The sequence below is a fragment of the Equus przewalskii genome, chromosome 7 (genome assembly GCF_037783145.1).
Source record: "Equus przewalskii isolate Varuska chromosome 7, EquPr2, whole genome shotgun sequence".
Taxonomy (NCBI): Eukaryota; Metazoa; Chordata; class Mammalia; order Perissodactyla; family Equidae; genus Equus; species Equus przewalskii.
Window position 1 is genome coordinate 87,369,755 of NC_091837.1, and position 27,297 is coordinate 87,397,051.

Consider the following 27,297-nt stretch of genomic DNA (forward strand, 5'->3'; position numbering starts at 1 on the left):
ATGGACCAGGCACCAAGTGAAGTGGTTTTCTTGTATTATTTCATGTAATATTCACAACTATTTGATATAGTTAGGATCAAAACCCACTCTCCCACCCGTCTCCCTTTCACAAAAGTAGAAACTGATGTTACAACAGAGAAACTTCCTTAAGGTCACACAATAATATGAATTGTCAAAGCTGAGATGCCAGACCAGCTCTGCCAGACTCAGAAGCCCAGGGGCTTGGTGGTGTCTCCTGGAGGAGTCAGCTCAGCCCAGTGCTGCTTAGAGCTCAGCAGCCCCACTGCACAGCCTCCAGCTCCCGCTCTGCTTGAGGTCAGGTGAGGAGACACCTGGCCCTGACGCGCCAACCTATCCCTTGAATTCTCCTCTGAGGGGGGTCAACACAAGGGGGGAGGGGTTGAAAAGTTTGCTTCTTTTCTGATTACTCCTTGTTGTTACTACTAACCTCTCTGACCATTCTCTCTCACTCTACATTCACTACGATTAGATATTTGAGAACCGGGTTGCATTTAAATCAGGTTAACAATAATGATAGGGGTGTACTGATAAATTCGAATAGGAACTTAAGACAGCCGTGGTCTGGAGAATCACACACAAGAAATGACATCAACCTTACATAAACTATACTCAGGCATAAAAACCTATGGAATCACCGGAATCCAATTTTTAAATTATTAATCTACATTTTTTCTTTAGATGAGCTTTTTTCTTAGCTGAGTATTGTACATCAGACTTTTATACGAATTAAAATCAATTATTTTTTAACAGCTTTATTGAGATAGAAATTCACAATCAAACAGCTTTCTTTTTTTTATTTTTTCCCTAGCCTTATTTTTTTGGTTCCTTTTTTTGGCGGGGAGGGGGGGGAAGATTAGCCCTGAGCTAACATCCGTTGCCAATCTTCCTCTTTTCTTTTTTTGTCCTCCCAAAGCCCCAGTACATAGTTGTATATCCTAGCTGCAGGTCATTCTAGTTCCTCCATGTGGGATGTGCCACGGCATGGCTCGATGAGCAGTGTGCAGAGTGGCGCCCAGGTCCTAAGCGGTTAACCCAAGCCAACAAAGGGGAACGCAGGAACTTAACCACTCAGCCACAGGCTGGCCCCCTGGGTTCCTTTTTAAAACGACTATACTATTCAAAAAACAACTTTTACAGTCAACAATAATTCTTGTTAGATTTTAATGATACTTATCTTTAATCGCTTTTTACCCAAAGACAAACATTTTCCCCTTGATTCTGACAAAAATCAAATTTGCTATACGTTAGCAGCACATTCAGCCAATTTCCAAAGAAATGAGTCAAGTCCCCAACACGCAACTTTGCATCACACTACCTTAGAATTCAGCGGCACGAACAATAGTGAACTGTTACTCGGATAAAACCCCACTAAAAAGGACTAGATGGAAAGTAGATGGCTTGAAACAAATAAGTTTTCTTCTAACAAGCCGATTTTACGATCAAGCTAGAGGAAGCGTGGGGAAGGGCCTCCCCGCTGGGCCCCCGCTCCGGCGGGGGTGCTCGCGGTCCTCGGTCTCGCCCTCCCTGCGGGGAGGAGGCAGGGGGTCCCCGCGCCAGGTGAGCGGCCCCGGGCCGTGTGGGGCCGCCGCCCGGCCGCACGGGGAGGGGGGCGGCGGTGCTGGGGGCCGAGATATTCCTCCCCGCGTTAGCCGGGGCCACCCGAAGACAGAAGCACAAGACGAAGCACCAGCCCCGAGGCGCGGCCGGCCGCGGGCTCGGGCGGAGGGGCGCCGGGCCCGGACCCCTATCCAACGCCCGAACGCCCCGCCTGCGCCCCTCGCCGCCGCGGCCGCAGACCTTCGCGCGCCCCGACCCGGCGCGCCCCCGCCCCCGCGCGCCCCTGCGCGGCCCGCCCCCCGCGCCCGGGGGCCCCCTCCCCCCCACGCCCCCCGCGCGCCCCCGCCCGGGGCCCCGCCGGCGCCGCGGGCCGAGTGGTGGGCGCGGGCGGGCCGCGCGGCTCGTCGGCAGCCGCTCCCCCCGCGGCCGAGGCGCGGCGGCGCGCCCCTCCTGGAGCAGGAGGAGGAGGAAGAGGAGGAGGAAGGAGGCGGGAGGAGGAGTTGCGGGAGAGGAGGGCCGCGCGCCGCAGTCGCGCCGGCGCTGGGCGAGGAAGCGGAGCGGGCCGCCGCCGGTGAGCGTCTGCGGGGCCGAGGCGGGGGCCGGGGCTGCGCTCGGCCTCCCGCGCCTCCGCCTCCCGGGGAACTGGCCGCGGGGGCCCGGTGCCTCGAGCAGCGGAGGCGGGTCCCGCGCGGGGGCCCGGAGGCCGCCCGGCGCCCCTGCAGCCGAGGGTCCGGCGGGGCGCGGGCGCGGGCGGGGGCCGGGGGCCGCCGGGGAGGACCGAGGCCTGCTTCCGCCGCGCGCCCGCCCGACCCCTCGGCCTCCGGGCCGCCGCGCGCCGCGCCCGGCCGCCGCCTTTGTTGCCCGCGGCCCGCCGGGGAGAGGCCGGGGCTCGGCGAGGCCTGGGGCGGCGGCGCGGGGCCTGCGCGTCTCCTCGGCTCACCGCCTGGCCACTCGGCCCCTCCTCGGGCTCGGCGCTCGGGGCCGGGGCCGGAGGGCGCGCTCGGGAGGGCCCAGGCCGCGTCGGGCCGCCGCCGACCCGGGAGGTCGCGGGGGGCCGGGAGCCTGGCTCGCTCCCGGTGAAGGCGCTTCTGGCTGTTCACGTCCTTCCATGGGTGAGGGCATTGTGGGTTTCGCGCTGCCCCTGCGACCGACACGGGCCTTGATGTTTAATTTGCTTCAGGAGTTGGCAACTTCAGGGACACCATGGTGGCTCGTCATGTAGCAGAGCTAGTGACATTTCTCGGTGGCAGGTCCTGGCGCAAAACTTGGAATGTGTGCAGTGATCTGTATGCCACCTTACCATTGAGTCGGAATGTGAAACTTGGGGTCCCCATTCCCACGTTTTGGAATTAAGGGCCAGGTAGGGATATGTGGTGGAACTCAGGTTCCCAGGAATGACATGCATAATGTAGGATTCAGTTCTACAAATGTTTGTTGAACGTCTACCCCTGCTAGGGCGATATGCTGCTGTGTATGAAGACGGAGAACATAGTAATCACGACGATAACGTGAATGAGACGCAAAACGTTTCCCAAGTACGTTTTTAATTGACTGTGTTCCTGGGAATAAAGATATATTTGTAATCAAACAAGAGTAAACAGGCATCTACTTCAGGATGAAATATCGTCGCGTCTTCTCAACCATAGTAGGCATTAATTTAATTTGACGTTTTTTTAACGTCCCAACTGCCACAACATGAAATCCACTTAGCTTACTTGAATGAATGAATTTTAGAAGGAATATTTAGTGCTGTGGAGAGTCGGAGTTATTTACCAAGTTGCACAGAGAAAACCATTTGAAGTAGCCTGTGATACTTGCCCTGTGCTAATTTCGCCTCTGTCCTGTGTCACCTAGCGTGGATATGGTGAGTGTCAGGGTCTGTCCCAGCTCTAGACAAAATGTGGCCTCAACCCTTTGGTTCCAGCACCCTCCCTCATGTTTTCTTGTTGCCTTTGGGGAAGCTGGCCCATTGACCGTGGAGTTCGTAAAGAAGAACATTATCTGGGGTTTGGCAAGTGCTTTCCACTGTTTGGTCTGGGTAAAGATCAGCCAGGATATTCACCTGAACCTTTACCGTTTTAGGACTCCCTTCAGCATCTCTTTTGAAACAGTGTTTCCCTTTATGATGATCTTTAGAATCTTCTGAATTGGTGGGAAGTCCCTGGCACTGCCCATTTCCACTTCTTTTAGTGGGAAGATAGGCAGGCCTTAAGCATGGCCTCCACAGGACCCAGGGGCACACCCTCAGGTGTCACCTGGCGCCTTCCCTTAGCAGCACCTTGCAGGGAACGGCAGAGGAGGGGTTGGGTGCCACTGACCAGGGGCTGGGAGGAAAAGCTCTGCTGCTGCCCTGACTGGATTCCGAGTCATTTTGTGGTCCTGCACGTTCTTTGCGTGGCTCTCTTTTTAGGGAAGGGAAGCAAGTATCTTAAGTCTGCCTCATTATGTAACTTCACTACTCAGAGAAAGTTCTGGTAGTTTTCTCCATTTTGGTCAGTTTTCAGGAAACTTTTGTTACTAGTAGTATGTTTTATTTTGCTCATAGCAGTAATTGTGTGATCTTGTTTAAAAGTCATAATATACTCCCAGGAAAGAAAATGTTACATCCTTTTCTGAATTGGTGGCAATTACTGTTATTGTTCTCTGAAAAATATGCAGAAACGTCAAATGGGTTGATACACACAGCACAGAAATATGTTGAAGTTTGTAGTCAAATACTCCATGTTATTTATAAGGTCGTATAACTAATGGATGTGTATACAGTCAGGCACCACAGAAAGACATTTCAGGCAGCGATTGACCGCGTGTACGACAGTGGTCCCATTAGATTAGTACCATATAGCCTAGGTGTGTAGTAGGCTGTACCATCTAGGATTGTGTAAGTATACTCTATGGTGTTCGCACAACGACGAAATTGCCTAAGGACGCATTTCTCAGAACTATCCCTGTCGGTAAGATGGTGACTGTCTTAATAAGTGTAGGCAGGTAAGCGACCTACAGCTAAGATCATCTTTTGCTGTTTTCTGTTTGTTGCATCTTTTATGGAAAGTGAAGATTGTCTAATTTAGTTCTCTTGTCCTCATCCCTAACTTCCAATTTTGAAAATGGCACATCTGTGGTGCCTGAGTACTTTTGTAAAATTATTCCTTTTACTAGGGAGAAATTTATAATACTAATATATGTCATAAAAGGGGGAATTTTCTTGTATGACTAGATTGATCGAAAGAATTGACCAGGTAGTAAAAACAGAAACAGTGGTGGGACATGTTTTAAATTGGGAGTGAGATTGTCATTAATTTTATTGTGGTTAATTTCTTATGTACCGCACGTTGGTTTAGCTACTAAGTGGCGAAGGCTTTAGAACTGACGGCACGTTTTACTGTCAACTGACTTCAAGGTCTTTGATGATCCATACGAACATTAAATTTTACTTAGTTGAGACAGTTGTTTTTAGTTGGCTGTTTCAAGAATAGACATACTTAGATAAAGTCATTTAAGATTTCACTTCTCACATTGCGCTCAGAGGACGTTTTGGAGGTGTTAGATCTTTAGGAAAGAGTGTATCTTACTAGTATGTGACCTTGAACACATTTTAGATTCCCTTTGAGTCCTGTTCCTCACGTGCAGCTAAAGAGGGGATAATAGTCCATCTGACAGTTATGTTGAGTGTATGTTTTGTTTGAAGTAAAATCCACAGTCTTTACCGTTGGCCTCAAGATTGCTGCCTAGTTCTTCAGCTGGTCTTGAACAGCCATCTCTCTGCCTTACCAGAGAGTTATGCTCCAGCCTTTCTGTTCCTCAACATCCCAGGCTGCTTCTGGCTTCCTCATCTTTGACACAGTAGTTCTATTTGCCTAGAATGTTCTTCAGTAGCTCCTTGTCTGGTTGGTTCATTCTCAGATCTTAATGCCCAGGGTCACCACCTCAGAGAAGCCTTGCCTGACTAGTCTTCCTTATAGCTCCTTCAGTAATCCCGTCTTATCAATTTGTATGTTTCCATCATAACATTTATTACAGTCTGTAATTGTTTACTTGTTTCTCGTCTATCTCCCCACATAAGTTTCATGTGGGCAGGGTGTGGTCTGTGGTCTTTCTCTTTCTTCTCCCTAACATTCCCATGGGGGCCTGATCACTGAGTAGGGATGTGGTGTACAGAAAGTGCTTGTAGTTTTTACATCGTTATCTACACATTAAAGACAAAGATATGCTGTGTAGATCTTAGAAATCCGTTGCTTAGTTATCCCTATCGGAGCTGATCTGCTCAGCTGAATAAATTATTAGCACTAATAAGGCCAAAGTTCTTGTACTGCACGGCCCAAATAGCACCACAGAGAGAGAATTGTCTCTACCTGTAGGGCCATAACGTGTATCTGAGTTCACACACATACCCAACTGGCTGACCGCAAAGATGCACGGGCCTTCATCACCTCTGGAAGTGTAGTTATTAATAGTGTGTGGAGAGTAGCTACTCGAAAGCACATTTCCCTTGATGTTAGCTTACATAGCTTAGTAAGGTAAAAACCTCAGTTCTCTGGGACCTTCTGGCATCCTTGGTTATCTGATGTAGAATTAAGCAGGAAGGAAAAACTCATTTGAAGTTAGACAAGCCAGAGACCTGGGTGACTCCCATCACAACTGGTGAAGGCAGTCTTTCCTAGGGATGCAAATCTAGGTTTGAAGTTCAGCACTGTGATTTTGTAGGGTAGGTTTGTAGAATAAACTGTCTTATTTGCCTTATCTATAAAATAATAATAGTGTCTTTCTCAACATTGGTGTGAAAATTTAATAAGATAATGCATGTAAATGTATGAGTTCAGTACCTGGAATATATCAAGTGCTAATAGTAATAATTAGTTTAAAATACACTGTGATTAGTTGAAAAGAGTATTCTGGTCAGTCAGCAGCGTGTATGTAAGACTTGGTTGTTCTTGTTTAGGAAGCCCTGTATGGGGAAAGGGTGAGAGACCAAAGGGACAAGGAAAACGGGAATACAAGAGGAAGGAGAATGGGAGTCTATGGAAGTGTTAACGGTGGGGCTGCTAGAATTGTGAGGATTGCGATGGCTGCAGTGTGAGCAGCGACTGGATTCTTGGTGCTGGCTCGTTGCAGTTGGTTGGTGGGAGATCTGGAACAGAAAAGGTGCTTCACTTGACCTTCTGCAAGGCCCTGCCCTCTTGTTTTCATACTGTTTGTTTTAATGTTATTTTGTCACTCTTAACAGCCGTCACACTGAAATTTTTTCTTAAAATTATTAAAAGGGCACCACACTTGGACACTATGTTTGGGGCACGGTGACTATTCCATTGTCCCTGGGAGCAGACTCTTGAGTAATAGAGGAGAAAGAAGAGAAGACCGAAGTGCTCTGAAGGCCTGGGAGACAGACAGTTACCTGAGCATCAGGAAGCCGTGAAGGTGTCGCTGTGCCATCCTGAAATTTTCCAACAGGTAAATTCAGTCATCGGAAGAGGCATCTGTCTATATACCGCAGTTTAATGACACTTGAGATTATATTTAATATACATGGTTGTGTTTAAAGTATCTCTTTTAAGAAGGCAGAGGAATAGGTGGCTCCCATTAGATAAGATTTCCATCAAAAACAGTTTTAAGGGTTTAATGTTATTCTTTAGAACTATTTAGAAAGTATTCACCAAGTGGTCTGGATAGCCTCTTCTTTGATGCTGCTTATGGTTGTACTTGTCATAATAGACATTATTCTGGCCACACCAGTGACATGCTGGATGGGCGAAGCAACAGGGTTGATATGCTTTTAAAGGAAGATGAGTTCTCACTGGTAGACTTGTTACTTTATCTGATTTTCCTTTCAATGTTTATAATTATGAAGGTGTTTGCTATTAAAGTTTAATTTTGGTTTTTAAAGGAAATATTGTCATCCTTTGGTCAATAGTCATTTTTGTCTATTGGCATTGCTTTTTTTTTTTTAAAGGTTGGCACCTGAGCTAACATCTGTTGCCAATCTTCTTTCTTTTTTTCTTCTTCTTCCCAAAGCCCCCCCCCACCCCACCCCAGTACATAGCTGTGTTATTCTTGTTGTGAGTGCCTCTGGTTGTGCTATGTGGGATGCTGCCTCAGCATGGCTTGATGAGCGGTGCCTAGGATCTGAACCGGTGAAACCCTGGGCCATCGAAGCGGAGTGTTTGAACTTAATGACTTGGCCAGGGGGCCGGCCCCCCTGACTTTGCTTTTAAAGTAACAGATACATATATACTTAGAGAATAACATTATTACCAAATATCACAGTCTGTCAGAATATGTAAGCATGTACTAAACATAGAATTATATTAGGATTTTAGTGGTTTTATACATTTGCAGAATTACTGCATTTTAGAATTAGATCTTTTTGATTATTGACCAGCTTTGTCCTTATCCAGGTGATGAGAAAATGGAGACTAAGAGTGGTTCCATAAGCTGCCCAAAGTCACATACCTCATCACTAGCAGATTTCAGAATGGAGTCTGATGTATGCACCTCTTCTTGCCGTTGATGCAAGATGGTTTCATTTACTTATGAGAGCTGAGGAGTTTGAATTTGTGTCTTCATGGAGGATTTCACAGTTGAATCGGCTTTTGGAGGGTGACCCATATTTTATTGGGAAGAGCTATAGGCAGCAGGGACAGTGCCTCAAACAGGCTGAACAGCAGGGGCTATAGCATCCATCTAGAGATTCTTTTCTTCTCTTTCCTAAGTGCAGTTACCTGTTTTCTTTTTCTTAGTTTACCTCCTAGAAAGGTGAAGAGTTTGTGTTATTCTTTTTGGGACTTTGCATGTCAGAAAATGTCTATATTCTAAATATTTGATTTATAGTCTGTGTATAGAATTCTAGGTTAATGCTAATGTCAGGATAAAGCAGGTTATGCTGCAGTGACAGATTAACTTTGAAATCTCAGTGCATAAATAAAGGGTTATTTCTTGCTTTCGCCAAGTCTGCTGCAGGCCTGCTGCAGGCTCCTCTGGCATCTTTCTTTGGATCCAGTCTGCTTTCACCTGCACTTCCCCAGCACATCACTCCATGGCTCTAAGTTACTACAGTAAATGCAAAAGAGAGCTGAGAGCTCACAAGCTGGCACTTAAATATTTGGCCAGAGGTGACACATGTCACTTTTGCTCAATGTCCATTGGCCAGAACCAGTCATGTGGCCCTGCATGGATGCTGAGAAGTGTGGAGGTGCACAAGAAGAGTCACTGATTGTAAATGTGTGCCATACTGGAAGTAAATTTTCTCTTGAAATTTTGAAGGCGTTGCCCCACCAGCTTCCAGCTTTCCGTGTTACTATTAAGTCGATTGCCATCTGTTTCCCAATCATTTGCATGTAATTTTTTTCTCTTTCTGGAAGCTTTATAGTACCTTTGTATTATCTCCTAAATTTTAAAATTTCACGTACCTGATGATTATTTTTTCTTCTTTGGGTGTACTGAGCATTTCATGGATCCTTTTAGTCTGTAAACTTGTGTTCTTCAGTTCTGGGAAAATTTTAAAATTTCTTCCCCTTCATTTTCTTTCTTTTCCTGGCTGAAGCTCTTCTTTGTTGGATGTTGGACCCCCTGCATTGATATATTAATTTTTTTTAGTTTTTTCCTCAATTTTTCAAGTCAATTTTTTGGGGGGCTTCTTTTCTTGGGAGAAAATTTCCTCAGGTTTTCTTCTATGAGTTTTTAATTTTGATTCTAAGAGTTTTGTTTTCTAACTGTTCTCCTACCACTTTGTAAAATAAATCGCATCTGACTCTTCTTTCCAATTGGTGATACCTTTTCGTAGCCTTGCTTTTTGTTGCCTTCCCTTCCACAGGCTTGGATTTCAGCTTTCTCCAGTCTGGTTAAGCCAGTTAACACTGTTCTCATCTGCTGTCGTTTGCTTCCCAGTTCTCGTTGTCCTTGTGTTTTTTGAGGATAGAGGAGATAAAGAAGTACGTTTCATCAGTGGCTCATCCAGAGTTTCTTTGTTTTTTTTAATAGTTTTTGTTTGTTTTGCTATCATCAGTGAATATTAAAGCCTTTTACTCTGAGGGAAACCCACATGTAATTTTTCTTTAAATAAAGGTTTTCAGTTAATGCTGTCATGAAGCCCCTCTATGTCACTGAGTTCTGTGTAACTTAATTATGAAATGCCTGCTGATCTGTAGTGGGTAACATGAGTTATTTTAAGTTAGGTTATTTTAAAAGCATCAACAGATCCCATGTTTAGCCACCTATAGTAAGTTGCTTTTGACAATTAAGTTGTTATTTTACGATGCATATAAGCTTTTTCATTTTGTAAGATTTGTGTGATTTGCTTAATAGGGGTATATTACTAATTTGAATAATTATCCCTCTGCAGGATCCCCTTTATCTTAAATGCTTAATGAATGAGGTTTATGTTTGCTGTTAATATACATTTAATAAATCTTATGTGGATTACTTTTTGTATCCCAAATCTGCTATTCTTAATTTGGGTGTACTTAAAGAAAATGAAGAAAAGACTATTTTAACTGAAAGCTCATATTCTCTAATGCAAACTGAGTGAAAAAATCTTATGTGTTCTCTGCGACAGCATTTGAATAATTGACAAATTGCTTTTTAAATTGGAGCTTTTGTGTTAAGACTTAACACTGAGAGCCGTCAAAGCAATTGTATTACTTTTCAGTTTTTGTGTGCGTGTTGCTTTTAGAAGCTAAAAATTTTTGCTTTAGCAGTTCAATATATTTAAGAGATTTTATGTATAAACAAATTAGTTTAAATTTTGAAGAATGAAAAGTAATGAAGGAAATTCATCATTGTACTATTTGCTATAGCACCCCTGCTCCAGAATAAAAACCAAAACAGATCTTTGGACCGTACTTAATTGTTAGTAGTTTGTCAAAAATTCTCAAAGGATAGTATCTACTCTGTAGTTTAACCAGTGAGGTCCTACTTGCTGATAGGCAGTGAAAGTGGTAGGATTGTTTAGGGAATTTGCCATGTTTTTAGCTAAAACCTTAGTAAGTGCTCAGAAAGGTATAAAAATGTATACATTAGATATTTAATACATATATACATAAAGACAGTGATGAATTAGTATATAAGTGTACTACTTTTTAAATCCAACATGTTAAAATCGGAATTAAAAAATTAAAGAGTAGGTTTATTTCATTAATCCTTATCACCCAGCTCTATTAACATTTCAAATGATTAAATTTATGAACATTTGTTTCATATTCAATTTAATAGGAATGTATTGAACACAGTTTTAGGAAAAGATGCTTATAAATATTCACGTAAATCTTCTCTGCAGGTTAAATTTCTAAGTCTCTGCATATTTTATTTTCATTGAATCAGGTAGTTTTAGAGCTGGACATGCTTTAGAGATCAGCCTCTCTGTTTTATATGGGAACACTGAGACTCAGGAGATTCACGCAGTGTCACACAGCAAACTTAGTGCTACCCTATATTTTTGTGTCAGTAGCCTACAAAGTGGGAATGAATCACTTGAAAATTTATTAGAGCTTTTGCTGTAATTAGAAGTTTATTTTTAATTTATAAAATTTTAAATTTTATGGCAACTTTAAGTCCATTTTTCTTATCTTTAAATTTCTTTATCCACCTTTGTAGCCATGCAAATATTTATATTGCTTTCTAAAATAAAGCTTATTGTGCTGAGATCTAGAGACTCTAAAGGAAGTCGAAGCAATTCTGCGACATTTGCTATGTTTAATTTATTTGTATTTGCATGTTGTTGTCAGGAACTGTGAAGAGTTGGAGATTTTTCCCTATGTGCAAGCTAAGTTAGCCTGAAATAGTTTCATGGTTACTGCCAGAAGACATGAGAGTCCTGGGCCAGAGATAAAGGACTTTATTAGTCAGGGTAGTATTAGCAGCCAGTGTCAGCATTTGTGCTAGTTCCCTGAGCACCAGTGCCATGTTGAGAAAAGACTGTAGGGGGCCGAAGGAGAAATCAAGGAAACTAATTAGTAGGCTATTGCAGTAATGCAGGTGAGATAGGACAGTAGCTTGGACCAGTGTGGTGGTAAAAAGTGATGGGATTCTGTGTATATTTTGAAGATGGCTGAGATTGGGATCTTGTGACATACTGGATGTGGAGTATGAGAGAATGAGAGGAGTCATGGATGATTCCACAGCTTTTGATCTGAGCAGTTGGAAGAATGGAGTAGCCATAAACAAAAGTGGGAAAGACTGCAAGTAGAGCAAGTTTGGGGGTGGCGTGAAAGAAATCCAAGTTTTGTTTTGAATTTAAGTCTCGGATATCTATAAGACACAAAGTGGCGATGTCAAGACAGGGAATTGACTACAGCTAGGCTAAATTAAGAGAAATTTGAGAGTGGATGACACATGGATGTTATTTAAAGCATGAGGATGAGTGAAGTCATTGAAGGGCATAAGTGTAGCTGGAAAAGAAATGAGCAACATCTGGGTGCTGGGGTACTCCAACATTAAGAGACTGGAGGCAGAGTAGTATGAGAAGGAGTGATCAGCTGTGTCCAGCGCTGTTGATAGAGCATCTTAGATGAGCGCTGAGAATTGATGCTGGATTTGCAGTGTGGACATCATTAGTGACCTTGACAAGAGCAGTTTCTGTGTAATGGTAGAGCAGGCCTCTGGTGTGAGTTTAAGAGAAAGTGGGAGAGGGGGAATTGTGGACTGCAAGTATGCATGATTCTCCCAAGGTGTTTTGTTGTAGAAGGGATTAAAGAGAGAGAACCATCACTGGTGGGGAAAGTGTGCTCAAGACAAGTTTATGAGAAGTGACATTTTTAGGAGTGACCCAGTAGAGAGGGAAATTGTTGGGAAGTGAAGGAGGTCAAGTACGCAAGTGGAGTGGTGCCTTTAGAAAGGTGCATGGATCTGTAGAGTAACTGGATGGAAGTAAATATGGAAAGTGGGTAGATGTAGTGTTGAAATCTGAAGTTTTCTTCTGATTTTAATTTAATTTTCTCAGTGAAATAGGAAGATGGGGGAGTAAGTGTTATAGCTGTGAGGAAAGATGTGAAATGGTCGGCAAGGAAAGTGAGAGTGAAGGGACCAGGGAGATGTGGCTTGATTTCTGGGTGGTGGTAAGGCTCCATCTGAGGTTCATGGTCATAGCTATAAGTGAGACCAATCAGAGTGGTTGTGTGTTCCTCCAGCCGCCTTCCCCTGTAAGGAGCAGGCGTGGTGTAGGCAGAATTGGCTTTAACTAATGTTGTGGTTTTGCCAAGAGAGTTATTCAGAGTGACAGTGCGGGAAGGGAATTGAGAGTATATGCTAGGAAATTATTATGATTAATCATGCAGTGTCAACTAAGTATAGAGGGAAGAGGGTCATTGAAAAGCTGGCGGGGTTATTACTCTTCAGTCATTTAGACTGAATATTTCAGGCCAGTCCCTGACTACATATACACCAAACAAAATGAAATGTCAGATTTGCAAAATTTATTTGGGTATAGTGAGGAGAAGGAGGAGGCTGTTTAGGTTCTAATAAAACAAAAATAATACACTATTCTTATCTGTTGATTTATTTTTTTGTTTGGCGGTCATGGTGTACCTGGAAGCCAAGAAAAGGCCTTGCATTTTGCTTTAACCTGATGGATTTACTCAGCCAGTCCCTTTGAAAAAGTAACTTAAGAAAAAGCAGGCTCACAGACTTTATTCTTATAAAAACTCTCCATGTTTATTGTAGAGTATTTTGAAAATAAATATTGAAAATCAGACTTCTGCAATCCAGTTGACAGTTATGCTGTGTTTCTTTCTGGCCTGGTTTTCCTCCCTATTCTTTCTACATAATCAAGACCACGCTTTACATACGATTTTTGTTTCCTGTGTTTTTGCATTTAACAAATGAACAATATGAACTTTTCCCTCATGTTATTTATAACTCTGTATAAATATCGGTTTTAGTGGTTCCCTAAATTTCCATTGTGTAGATGTGCCAGAATTTTGTTTACAGTTCTCATACTGTGGAAATTAGAATGTCTCTGATTTTTAAAATTTGAATTGACTTTTTGTCATATATAATAATACAAGGGCCATTGTTATGCTTTAGTTTCACGTTATTTCTTTAAGATTTATAAAAATAGCATTTTTCGGTCAAAGACTGAATATTTTTAAGAGTTGCCTATAGCATGTTATTTTTTACAACTATATTAAGACATTTCAAGTAATGAATATCATCATTAGAAAATCTTTGCTGATTTGACTTGTGAAAAATCATTACTATTTTAATTTGTATTTCTTTGATTATTATGATTGTCAGTATTTTTCTGTGAATATGTTGGGCCCATTGGTTATCTATCTGGAAAAATGCAAATTAATCCCTGCCTTATACGTAAATCAATACTAGATTAATCAAGGACTTACATGTGAAATGCAAAACTTTGAAACTTCTATAGGAGATACAGGAGAATATATGCTCTGGTATCAGAAAGACTTCTTGAGACAATAGAAGAGGCAAACAATAGACTAACAAATTCAACTAAAGTAAGATGAGAAACTTCTGTTTCTCGAGGTACCACAAAAAGCATAAAAAGTCCAGGCACAAGTAATATACAGCTGTAGAAGAAAGAAAGTCCATGGTCTGTGTGAACTGACACAGAGTGATGTCTCGGGGTCTGAAATGTGTCTGCCCTATCACAGATCTTTTCATTATCTGTATTTATTTATTTATTTTCTTTTTCTTGTTTTTTTAATTGAGTTAATGATAGGTTACAATCTTGTGAAATTTCAGTTGTACATTAATGTTTGTCAGTCATGTTGTAGGTGCACCACTTCACCCTTTGTGCTCACCCCCCACCCCACCTTTCCCTGGTATCCACTAAACTGTTCTTAGTCCATAATTTTAAATTCCTCATATGAGTGGAGTCATACACAGATTATCCTTCTCTAGCTGGCTTTTTTCACTTAACATAATTCTCTCAAGGTCCATCCATGTTATTGCAAATGGAATGATTTTGTTCTGTTTTACAGCTGAGTAGTATTCCCTTGTATATATGTACCACATCTTCTTTATCCATTCGTCTGTTGATGGGCACTTAGGTTGCTTCCATGTCTTGGCTATTGTAAATAATGCCGCAGTGAACATTGCGGTGCATAGGACTTTTGGGATTGCTGACTTCAAGCTCTTTGGATAAATACCCAGTAGTGGGATGGCTGGATCGTATGGTAGTTCTATTTTTAATTTTTTGAGGAATCTCCATACTGTTTTCCATAGTGGCTGCACCTTCATGATCTGTATTTAGCCATGCATTTTAATCATTTTTCCCACAATAAGGAACAAAGAAAAGAGTTTAAAAGCCAACCCATTTTACATTGCCTTCAGCAATGTATGAGAGTTCCAGTTTCTCTACATTCTTGCCAACACTGGGTCTTGTCATTCTAGTGGGTGTGTAGTGGTATCTCATTGTCGTTTCAATTTCATATTTTCCTAATGACTAGTAATATTAAGTGCCTTTTCATGTGCTTTTTAGCCATTTTAGTAGAAGGTTTACTTGGCTCTTTTTACCATTGTAGAAATCAGATTGTACTATTTTTCAGTTGTGGGAGTTCTTTATGTATTCTGGGTGCAAATCTTTTCTCAGATATAGGATATGTAAATTTTTGCTCCCAGTCTGTAGCTTTTCTTTCTCTCAGTGATGTGTTTTGGAGCACAAAAGTTTGTAATTTTTATGAAATCCCAGAGTTCAATGGTTTTCATGAATAAGTTTCTCAGTTGTTTTTGCTGTTAGTTTATCTCCATAGTGGTGGAATGGTTGCTTTTGACAGTTTGGCCAGCTTTTTAGTTGCTTTTATCAGCCCCCTCATTCCATCATGCCAGAAGTAAACCCCGCTTGGTATGTCCTTTTTTTAATTCCCATTTTCAGATGGGGAAACTGAGGCTTGATGCCCAGGGTCATTAGAAATGGTGGCTGGGATTTGCAGTCAGGCAGTGTTGCTCCAGAGTCTGTACTTTTAATCACTAGGCTCTGTCCTCCCCTGCCCCATCTAATGTTAGCACAATCAGAGAAGATGGTAGTTTCTGGATCATGTACCAAGGGTCAGCCTTGGGTCTGTTACTTGGCAACTTCCTTTGTTACTTTGGGCAAATTGTTAAACTTTCTAAGATTTAGTTTGCTCTTTCATAAAATGGAGATAAAAATAGTTCCTTCCAAACAGACTTCTTCTTATAAGGATTCAAGAAGGCTGATGTAGGTATTTTAGTACGTAGTAACCTCCCATTGGGTTGCGGTTGTGTTGGTATTAGTAATAGGATAGAATAGTGGCAGAAGCAGTAGTGACGAGAAACCTCCCCTCTTCCTCTTCGTATGATCTCTCCTCTGAATGATGATAGCATCCTCAACATGCTGCTTTTACAGCCATTCTCATAGTCTTCTGCAAATATTTGCTTACTCATGTTCTGTACTAGAATCCAAGGTCCTGAGGGTGAGGATTTTATCTTTCATCTCTGTGTTTTTACTATGACTTGCAGTTATCTCCTTATACCTTTCAAGGAACAGCAGTGTTTTATCTGTGTCAAGACAAGAATGTGACCTGGAGTGATGAAAAAGGCAGGAGAGGGAGGCAGAGAAAGAGGTGGGCATAAGTTAAGGAAACTTAGGGACATTGTAGTGGGTGGTGAGAAGCACTTGGTGTGTGGGGTGAACTCAGGGGTGCCACGGTGGCTAGGTGTCAGTGATTTGACTGGATGAGGGGTTTATGCCTGGTGTCCACAGGGAGCAGAGCTGCCAGAAGAGTCTCGAGTTGTGAATAGGGAAGCAAAAGACTGAAATATGAGAATGACTTCCTATGAAATGTGAAGTATGACAGAACGAGGGAAGATGTGAAGGGCAAGACTGTATCGTGAGATGAGAACCTAGGAAGAATCGGGAATAGTTTGGGAAGGTTTAGGGAGGTGGATTAGGAAAAGCTGCTGAGACCTTTGACCCTGAGAGCGACAGAGTCCTGCTTTTCATGATATCAGGTGGCGGAAACACACATTCTTTTCCTAGGCTGTCTTATTTTCTTTTGTTAAGTGTTGAGTGGGCTAGTTGTTTTATAGTAAAGTAAAACCTGCTTGATTGTTACAGAAAGATCTAATATGGAAAATATGTCTGTTGGGCTTCCTAATCCCTTTTTCCTATTCACTAGAGGTATAATCACCGATACTTGGATATTCTTTGAGACATTTGCTGTAAAGCTTAGGCGTATAAATGTATACACAAATGGGATCATATTTACATTTTGTTGTGTAGTTTGCCTTTTCCCAACAATGTATCTTAAATCTCTTTCTTTATCTACATAATATTCCATTATATTGATAGATTATAATTTATTAAACTAGTCCACTGATTTTTGATGTATATTATTATTGTTATTTCCTAATATTTAGGTTAATTCCACATTTTTACCTAAATGCATTATGCATGAAAGTCTTGTGTAGTGATTAAGTGGGCTCATTCTTTAGAATCAGTTGTTTGATTTTAGGCAAACTCTTTAATCTCTGCCTCAGCTCCCCTGTCTATGCAATGGGAATGTTACTATTGTTATGTTGTTACTCCTGTTAGCTACAGTATATATAGCCTAATACATGCTAGCATTGTTGTAAGGATATCACGTATATTAACACATTTAAACCTCACAACTAACTTGAGTGGCTGATACTTTTATTTCTAAGATCATACAACTGTTAAATGGTTGAGCCAGGATATACATGAACTCTTGCATTCTGGTTCAGAGGAGTGCCTCCCACTGTTATACTGCTTTGTGTGTAGTACTGAATTTACAGGGTTATAAAGATTAAATAAGACATAGTATATTCAGAAGGCTTAAAACCAAGGCCCAGCAGATATTAGGCCAATATGTGGCCTGTCTTTACCAGTAATAGGCCAGGACTAAGTACGTGATCAAGTAATGTTAGCTTTTTTTTTTTAGTGCTGTGAGAATCATTTTCCGTATGTTCTTGTTTTGGGCATAAGTATATATCAAAAAGATAAATTCCTAAGAGCATAGTTACTTGGTTAAAGCATATGTGAATTTGAAATTTTGATATTTTCAAATAATCTTCCACAAATTTTACCCCAGTTTACACTTCAGCAATTAGTTATGAGCCCTCAGTTTCCCATGCCCTTGCCAACATTGTTATTGATTTAACTTTTCAAACTAGTAGGTGAAAAGATATTATCTTGTTTTGTTTTGAGTTTCCTTTCTAGTGAATTTTTAAAGTTGAGATACAGTTTACATTGAAACTCACCCTTAGAGTGTAAAGTCTGTTGAGTTTTAACAAATGCCATTAGTCATGTAACCACCACCACAATCGAGATACAGAACAGTTCCAATCACCCCGATTTCCTTTAATTTCTCTGTGATGAATGAATTGAGAGTCTGCTAGGGTGTTGGTTGGCCACTTGAATTTGTTTTCTCGCTCTTTGGCTCACCTGATTTCTTGCTTGTTTTCTTGCCTTTCTTCCTTGTTGTCGTTCTTTGTGTGTGAACTGTCCCTTTGTATCTTTTGCCCATTTGCTTATAAGATCACGTGCCTTTCTCTTACTGATTTCTAAGAGCACTGTCTGTGTTACAGATATTGATCCTTTGTCGTATGTGTTTGCATTGGTCCTTCAGTTTATCTTTTGGCTTGTTTATTCCATTCTTTTGGCTGTTCAGAAATTTTAAATTTTGCATTGTTGGATTTGTCAGTTTTCTATTACGGATTCAAGGTTTTATTTTATGCATAGAAAGGCTTTCTGCACTGCAAGGTTTTTTTAAAGACTTTTCTCCAACTTTTTTTTTTTTAAGGTTTGCCTGTTTGATACTTCTGAAATTTATTTTTATGTAAGAAATAAAGTAAAACTCTTGCTTTCCCCACCAGTCCCAAATGGTAAGCCAGTCTACTCATCATCATTTCTTGAATAATCTGTCTTTCTCCCAAAAGTTTAACATCTCTTAGTCACATACCCTTTTCATATATGTCTTCGTCTGTCTAGTCTTTTTTCCCTTCCAGTTTTAAGCTGTTACAGTATGTTTTATATCTTACGTAAGTCATTCTCCAACATTTGTCCTTTAGAATTTTTCTTACTCTTTTTATTGTTTATATGTCAAAGTTAACTTCAGTATCATTTTGTCAGGGTTTCTTGCAAAAACATAATTGATATTTTCTTGGGATCTTGAGTTAATATTTTGACAGGATTAAAACTGTTTTATCTAAGAATAAGATGTGTCTTTCTGTATATTTATATCTGTACGATCCCCTGAGGAGTTTTAAAGTTTTTCATGTCATTCTGGACATTTTAAAAATAAATTTCATTTTTTTGAAACTATTATAAATAGAACCTAGTCTTTTATTATATTTTCTACTATCTTTTGGAATATAGAATTACTAGTTTTTTTTGAGGAAGATTAGCTCTGAGCTAACATCTGCTGCCAATCCTCCTCTTTTTTGCTGAGGAAGACTGGCCCTGAGCTAACATCCATGCCCATATTCCTCTACTTTATCTGTGGCACACCTGCCACAGCATGGCTTGACAAGTGGTGCTGGGTCTGCACCCGGGATCCGAACTGGTGAACCCCGGGCCACTGAAGTGGAACATGCGAACTTAACCGCTGCACCACCAGGCCAGCCCCACGAATTACTAGTGTTTTTTCAATTGAGGTAACACTGGCTTATAACATTATATAAATTTCAGGTGTACATGATTATATTTCGATTTCCGTGTAGACTACATCCTGTTCACCACCCAAAGACTAATTACCATCCATCACTGTGCACATGTGCCCTTTTACCCCTTTCAACCGCCCTCCTCCTCCTCCTTTCCCCTCTGGTAACCACCAGTCTGTTCTCTGTGTGTGTGTGTGTGTGTGTGTGTGTTGTTTTTATCTTCCATATATGAGTGAAATCACACGGTATTTGGCTTTCTCTGTCTGACTTATTTCGATTAGCATAATAGCCTCAAGGTCCATCCGTGTTGTCACAAATGGCAAGATTTCATCTTTTTTTTTTTATTAAGGTTATAAAAGTTAACATCCTTGTGAAATTACAGTTGTACATTATTATTAGTCATGTTGTAGGTACACCACTTCACCCCTAGTGCCCTCCCCCCACCCCCCTTTCCCCTGGCAACCACCGATCAGTTCTCTTTGTCCATATGTTAACTACCACCTATGAGTGGAGTCATACAGAGTTCGTCTTTCTCTGTCTGGCTTATTTCACTCAACATAATACTCTCAAGGTCTATCCATGTTGTTGTGAATGGGACAACTTTGTCCTTTTTTATGGCTGAGTAGTATTCCATTGTATATATATACCACAACTTCTTTATCCAATCATCATGCTGGGCACTTAGGTTGGTTCCATGACTTGGCTATTGTGAATAATGCTGCAATGAAGATAGGGGTGCATGGAGCTTCTGAAATTGCTGATTTCAGGTTCTTAGGATATATACCCAGTAGTGGGATGGCTGAGTCATAAGGTATTTCTATTCTTAACTTTTTGAGGAATCTCCATACTGTTTTCCATAGTGGCTGCACTAGTTTGCATTCCCACCAACAGTGTATGAGGGTTCCCTTTTCTCCACAGCCTCTCCAACATTTGTCACTCTTGGTTTTGGATATTTTTGCCATTCTAACAGGTGTAAGGTGATATCTTAGTGTAGTTTTGATTTGCATTTCCCTGATGATTAGTGATGATGAGCACCTTTTCATGTGTCTATTGGCCATCCGTATGTCTTCTTTGGAGAATGTCTGTTCATGTCCCCTACCCATTTTGTAATTGGGTTATTTGATTTTTTATTGTTGAGTTGTGTGAGTTCTTTGTATATTATGGAGATTAACCCTTTGTCGGATAAATAACTTGTGAATATTTTTTCCCAATTAGTGGGCTGTTTTTTTGTTTCAATCCTGTTTTCCCTTGCCTTGAAGAAGCTCCTTAGCCTGATGAAGTCCCATTTGTTTATTCTTTCTATTGTTTCCCTCATGTGAGGGGTTATGGTGTCCGAAAAGATTCTTTTGAAGCTGATGTCAAAGAGTGTACTGCCTATATTCTCTTCTAGAAGACTTATTGTTTCAGGCCTAACCTTTAGGTCTTTGATCCATTTTGAGTTTATTTTAGTAAATGGTGAAAAAGAATGGTTGATTTTCATTCTTTTACATGTGGCTGTCCAGTTTTCCCAGCACCATTTGTTGAAGAGACTTTCTTTCCTCCATTGTAGGCCCTCAGCTCCTTTGTCAAAGATTAGCTGTCCATAGATGTGTGGTTTTATTTCTGGGCTTTCAATTCCATTCCATTGACCTGTGCACCTGTTGTTGTACCAGTACCATGCTGTTTTGATTACTGTGGCTTTGTAGTATGTTTTGAAGTCAGGGATTGTGATGCATCCAGCTTTGTTCTTCTTTCTCAGGATTGCTTTAGTAATTCGGGGTCTTTTGTTGCCCCATATGAATTTTAGGATCCTTTGTTCGATTTCTGTAAAGAATGACAATGGAATTCTGATTGGGATAGCATTGAATCCGTAGATTGCTTTAGGTAGTATGGACATTTTAACTATGTTTATTCTTCCAATCCATGTGCATGGAATATCTTTCCATCTTTTTATGTTGTTGTTGATTTCTTTCAAGAAGGTCTTGTAGTTTTCGTTGTATAGATCTTTCACTTCCTTGGTTAAATTTATCCCAAGGTATTTTATTCTTTTTGTTGCAATCGTGAATGGGATTGAGTTCTTGACATCTTTTTCTGTTAGTTCGTTGTTAGCATATAGAAATGCTACTGATTTATGTATGTTGATTTTGTACCCTGCAACTTTGCTGTAGTTGTTGATTGTTTCTAATAGTTTTTGTATGGATTCTTTGGGGTTTTCTATATATAAGATCATGTCGTCTGCAAACAGCGAGAGTTTTACTTCTTCATTGCCTGTTTGGATTCTTTTTATTTCTTTTTCCTGCCGAATAGCTCTGGCCAACACCTCCAGTACTATGTTGAATAAGAGTGGTGAAAGTGGGCACCCTTGTCTTGTTCCTGTTCTGAGAGGGATGGGTTTCAGTTTTTGTCTGTTGAGTATGATGTTGGAAGATTTCATCTTTTTTATGGCTGAGTAGTATTCCATTGTATGTATATACTGCATCTTCTTTATCCATTCATCTGCTGAATGACACTTAGATTGTTTTCAAGTCTTGGCTCTTGTGAACAGTGCTGCAATGAATGCAATCTTCTCGAATTAGTGTTTTGCTGTTCTTTGGATAAACACCCAAAGTGAAATAGTTCCATCATGTGGTAGTTCTATTCTTAATCTTTTGAGGGATCTCCATACTGTTTTCCATAGTGGCTGTACCAATTTACATTCCCACCAGCAGTGTCTGAGGGTTCTCTTTTCTCCACGTCCTCCCCAACACTTGTTGTTTCTTGTCTTTTTAATAATAGCAATTCTGACAGGCGTGAGGTGATACTCGTTGTGCTTTTGATTTGCATTACGCTAATAATTAGTGATGAACATCTTTTCATGTGCCTGTTGGCCACATATATATCTTTGGAAAAATGTCTGTTCAGGGGCTGGCCCTGTAGCTGGGTGGTTAAGTTCACGTGCTGTGCTTTGGAGGCCCAGGGATTTCACTGGTTTGGATTCTGGGCATGGACCTAGCGACATAGCATTGCTCATCAAGGCACGCTGAGGCAGCATCCCATGTGCCACAACTAAAAGTACCCACAACTAAAATATACAACTATGTACTGGGGGCTTTGAGGAGAAGAAGGAAAAATTTAAAAAAAAAAATGTTCAGATCCTCTGCCTATTTTTTAATTGGGTTTGTTTTCTTGTTGTTGAGTTGTATGAGTTCTTTATATATTTTGGATATTACCCCTTATCGGTTGTAAGATTTGCAAATATCTTCTCCCACTTGTTAAGTTGTCTTTTCGTTTTGTTGATGGTTTCCTTTGCTGTGCAGAAGCTTTTTAGTTTGATGTAGTACCATTTGTTTGTTTTTGTTTTTATTTCCCTTTTCTGGTCAGACTTGGTATTTGAAAATATGTTGCTAAGGCTGACGTTGAAGAGTGTACTGCCTGTGTTTTCTTCTAGAAGTTTTATGGTTTCAGATCTTACATTCAAGTCTTTAATCCAGTTTGAGTTAATTTTTTGTGTAAAGTATAAGATAATGATCTACTTTAATTTTTTTCCATGTGGCTGTCGGGTTTTCCTAACCCCACTTATTGAAGAGACTTTGCTTTCTCCATTGTATATTCTTGGCTCGTTTGTCAAAAATTAGCTGTCCATAGATGTGTGGGTTTATTCCCGGGCTGTCAGTTCTGTTCCACTGATCTGTGTGTCTGTTTTTGTGCCAATACTATGCTGTTTTGATTACTGTAGCTTTCTATATTTTGAAATCAGAGAGTGTGATACCTCCAGCTTTGTTCTGTTTTCTTGGGATTGCTTTGGTTTACTAGTGATTTTTACATATAAATTTTGCCAGCAGTCACTTGACTGAGTTCTTCTTTTTCCTGCTGGTTGTTGACCTGCATCTGTTGTATTCCCAGGTTTTCATTCAATCATGTCATCTGTCAATAGTGACAGTTTGTCTCCTCTTTTTCAATATTTATACTTTTTTTTACTCGTCTAATTAATTGGCTAATATGTTGAAGATAATGCTAATTTATAGTATTGATAATTGGCATCCTTGTTGCCGGCTTTCAGCATTTTTTCATTGTTCATTTGGCTCTTAATTTTGTTATATATATCATGTTAAATGTCCATCTGTCTCTATTTTGCAAAGAGATTTTTGGGGTGGGGGTCAGGAATTGATGTTACTTTTTTTTCGGGTCTTTTTTATGATTTATAGCTATGATCATATGATTTTGCTCCTTTGCTCTATGGCAAATTATATCAATAAATTTACAAATTAACAGCCATGCTGGCGATCTCGAGATGTATCTTATCTGGTTCAATCATTTCCCCCACCACTCCCAGTGTTTGCTGATATTCAAGATGTGTATTTCAGTGTTTGTAAGTGAGGTCAGTGCTTTTTGTTTTTTTTTAACGTGTTATCATTGTCCAGTTGTGTTACCAATGTTCTTTTGGCTTTAAAAGTGAATTGGGAGCTTTCTTTTTTTCTCTCTGCCCCAAAGTAGTTTAGTGAGTGTTGGACTTAAGTTTATGGACTTGTCGCTTTTTCTTCCTGAGGGAAGAGAAGGCCATGCTAGCTCTTTGATGACTTGCTTGTTCTCTGACAGCTTTTAGCCTCTTTTGGATTCCTGCCTCTTGTATTGGCAATTTTGGTAATAAATTTTTTGCCATAAACTTATCCATTTCATCTGAGTTTCTAGTTAATTCTTATAGTTTTCAAAGTGCTGTTAACGTATTTTGGTTTCTCATGGATATGTAATTATTGTTCTCTCCATTTCTAAATTTTTATAAACGGGTTTTCCTTTTTCCTTGGTTATGACAGTTAGTTTAACAATTAAGTTTTTTGTTGTTTAATCAAAGAATCAACTCTTACAATGTTTACTACTACTACTTTTTATTTTCTAATTCATTTGTGTCTTTATCTTTGTTTTTTGCTGCTTTTTCTTTTTCTTTTTTTGTTCTAATTGCTGACTTCTGGAATTGAGTGCATAGTTTGTCTCTTTTAATTCCTTCCTATTGGGTTTTGTAAATGTTTAAGGCTTTGGAGCTTTTCGTGAGCGCAGCTTTAGGGTCTGTAGTCGCACAGGTTTTGGTCTGTAGCATTGTCGTTATGTTGGTTTATAAACAGTAGGCCACTTCTCGTCTCTTTGAGATCTCCTCTTTGATTCAAGAGTGATTTAAGGACGTTTGATGATTTTAATTTTACTTATTTAAAAATTTGTTTTGTTTTTTCTATTTAGTGTTGTTGCCTTGTGGTCATTGAATGAGATTTTTCTGATTTTTAAATTTATTGAGATTTTCATTGTGGCCTAATATATTGTCACATCGAGTACCTATTCCATAGATTCTTGAAAAGGAGCTGTATCGTCACTTTTTAGAGTACAGAATCCCATATATCTAATAGGTAAAGTAATTTAAATTGCTATATTCTTCATTTTTGTTTATTTCATTTTCTTGGGCTGAAAGAGACATTTTATTTTTTATTTTAGTTATTTGTTTTATTGAGGTAAGGTTGGTTTATAACATGAGATAAATTTCAGGGATGCATCATTGTATTTTGACTTCGGTATGGACTGCATTGTGTTCACCACCAAAAGTCTGCTTTCCATCCATCACCTGCAAATATCTCACTTTACCCCTTCACCCTTTCTCCACCCCGAATGAGACATTCTAATGTTGTTCCATTTTGTGTGTAATTTTTTGGCAATTTTATCTGCTTTGTAGATTATCCCTTGTGTGATGTGCCCATTTTAATTTTGTGTGACCAATTTTCCTTAAATGTAAACATTGTCTTATATTACTGTTGTTACTCTAGCTTTCTCGTATTGTCAGCATATACGTTTTATCACTTTTTTTCTGTTAGAGGATTTTTTTCTGAAACAGTTAGGATTGGTATTTGTCAGTTAATTGAAAAATGGCTCCGAAGTACAGACCTCATGTGCTTTTAAACATTTTATTTTACATTAAAACAAATAAATGTGCACTCTTTCATTAGTTTCTAAATGTCTTTTCTTTAGATATCCATTGACTGAACTCTATCAATCTGAATTATGTAATCAGTATCCTGACATAATGTTTCCTCTGTGATTTCCAGTTTGGTACTTCTTTTAAGTAGAATTAGAAGTCAGTCACATTTGAAGGCAATCTTTGTACAATGGCTAGATTTTTTTAGAAGTGATGTTTTCCTAGTCTTTTTAGAGTGATTTTGCTTATACTTAATTTCACAGGAAATTTTTTTAGCCATCTGTATTTATTTAGTGTTTACAAATCAATTAACTGTTTTTGTGGAAACAACTTTTAAAAAATACTTACTGGGGCTGGCCCAGTGGTGCAGTGGTTAAGTTCACACGTTCTGCTTCAGTGGCTGAGGGTTCACCAGTTCGGATCCCCAGGTGTGGACATGGCACCACTTGGCAAGCCATGCTGTGGCAGAGGTCCCACATGTAAAGTAGAGGAAGATGGGCATGGATGTTAGCTCAGGGCCAGTCTGCCTCAGCAAAAAAAAAAAAAAAGAGAGAGCGAAGGATTGGTGGCAGATGTTAGCTCAGGGCTGATCTTCCTAAAAAAAAACCTTATTTGTTTACATGTTTAAATCATGCAATGAATTTAAATTCAGAGAAGTTTGTATGAACATCAGCCTTGCTCAGGAACTATTTTAAGGACTGAGGATATAACAAGTGACCAAGAGTGATATGTTCCTGATCTCAAGTAGAGTACAGCTAAATATAATTCAACTGATAGAATAAGAAAATAACAGAATGCTGAAGGAAGAAGAGGGTAGTTGGAAAGTGGAGGCTAATAGAGATTTTGTGGTGTTCAGAAACTTTCTGAGACAATTGGTTTTAGTGTGTTGTTTCATATAACATATGACTGGATTTTTAAAAACTATCTCTGAAAATCTTTTTCTTCTAATAGTTGAGTTTGTCTCATTCATATTTATTGGCTTAACAAACATTGGAACCTAAATTCCATCATATTTCATGTTATATTGGCCATGGCCTTTATTTTGTTTTTTATCATATGGTCTATTCCTTTCCCTCCTTTCTACTTCTCCCTTTCTGGAGAGTCTTTAGTATCTGTTCTTTATTTTTCCTTTTTTATGAAGGTAATGGCAAGTAATATACTGACAGATTCAGGAAGAGTAGAGCAGAATCCAAGGAACTGAATTGGAAATGTAAGAGCCTGAACCAAGGCGTGCCTGGAAACTGACGGTTCAACCCCTAGTGCAGAGAGTTGCAAGGGGAAACTCCTTATCTTCCTAGTGTTCTGTATGGATGTTTTGCTTATATTAAAAGTTTTTCTCTTTGTCCTTTTAAACTGTCTTCACAGGTGGTTTAAGCTAACACTTCTCAGAGTGTGGTCTGTAAATCCCTTTTCATAATAATGCTAAAACATTATTTGCTGTTTTCACGGAGGATGCAAAAGCAATGGTGGATAAAATTGATGGTGCCTTACCACAAACAAGGCAGTCGCACCAACTGTAATAGTATTAAACTTTCATAGAAGTCATATGTTATTTACCTCCAAGTACTTGTAGGAAAATGAAATTCCAGTTACATTTAAGAATGTCATTGATGAAGCAGTAAAAATTATTATTATTATTATTATTTTTGCTGTGGAAGATTTACTCTGAGCTGACATCTGTTGCCAGTCTTCCTCTTTTTGCTTGAGGAAGATTGGCCCTGAGCTAACATCTGTGCCAGTCTTCCTCTATTTTTTATATGTGGATCACCACCTCATTTTGGGCACCGAGGGGTGGTGTAGGTCTGTGTTCGGGAACTGAATTCGGGCTGCCAAAGCAGAGCACACTGAACTTGACCACTAGGCCACAGGGCCAGCTGCTGATTTTATTAAACCTTGACCCTGACTACAAATCTTTTCCGAATTTTTATGGTGAAGTGGAAGTGTGTAGAAAGCTCCTTCTACCACAAACTGAAGAAAGGAAGTTGTCTCGAGGAAGTGCACGTGCCGTGGTTGGAGCCGCTGGCTAAGATAGCTGCTTTTTCACAAAACCCCACTTTTACCTAAAAGAACAATTGACAGACTATGGTTTTTCAACGTGGGTTTTTAGTACATGTTTTCTCATAATTGACCACAGTAAGCCTATTACTTACTGACAGTATTGTTGCCAGTGATAAATTCAAGCTTTCAAGCAAAAATTAGAATTGTGGAAAACTTCTATC

General features: G+C 40.1%; 1 protein-coding gene across 4 annotated transcripts in view; it reads left to right on the plus strand.

Moving 5' to 3' along the window:
- Positions 1–1,329: 1,329 nt before the first annotated feature.
- SOCS6 (suppressor of cytokine signaling 6) overlaps positions 1,330–27,297 on the plus strand; it is a 40,471-nt gene continuing 14,503 nt past the window's right edge. Inside the window, exons 1-2 of one of the 4 annotated variants that reach the window (XM_070627871.1) lie at positions 1,330–1,578; positions 6,837–7,023. The gene's annotated coding sequence lies outside the window, so the exon portion shown is untranslated. Of the gene's footprint in view, positions 1,579–1,954; positions 2,150–2,553; positions 2,691–6,836; positions 7,024–27,297 lie in introns of those variants that run through there. The other 3 variants (XM_070627868.1, XM_070627869.1, XM_070627872.1) reach the window with 3 other exon arrangements.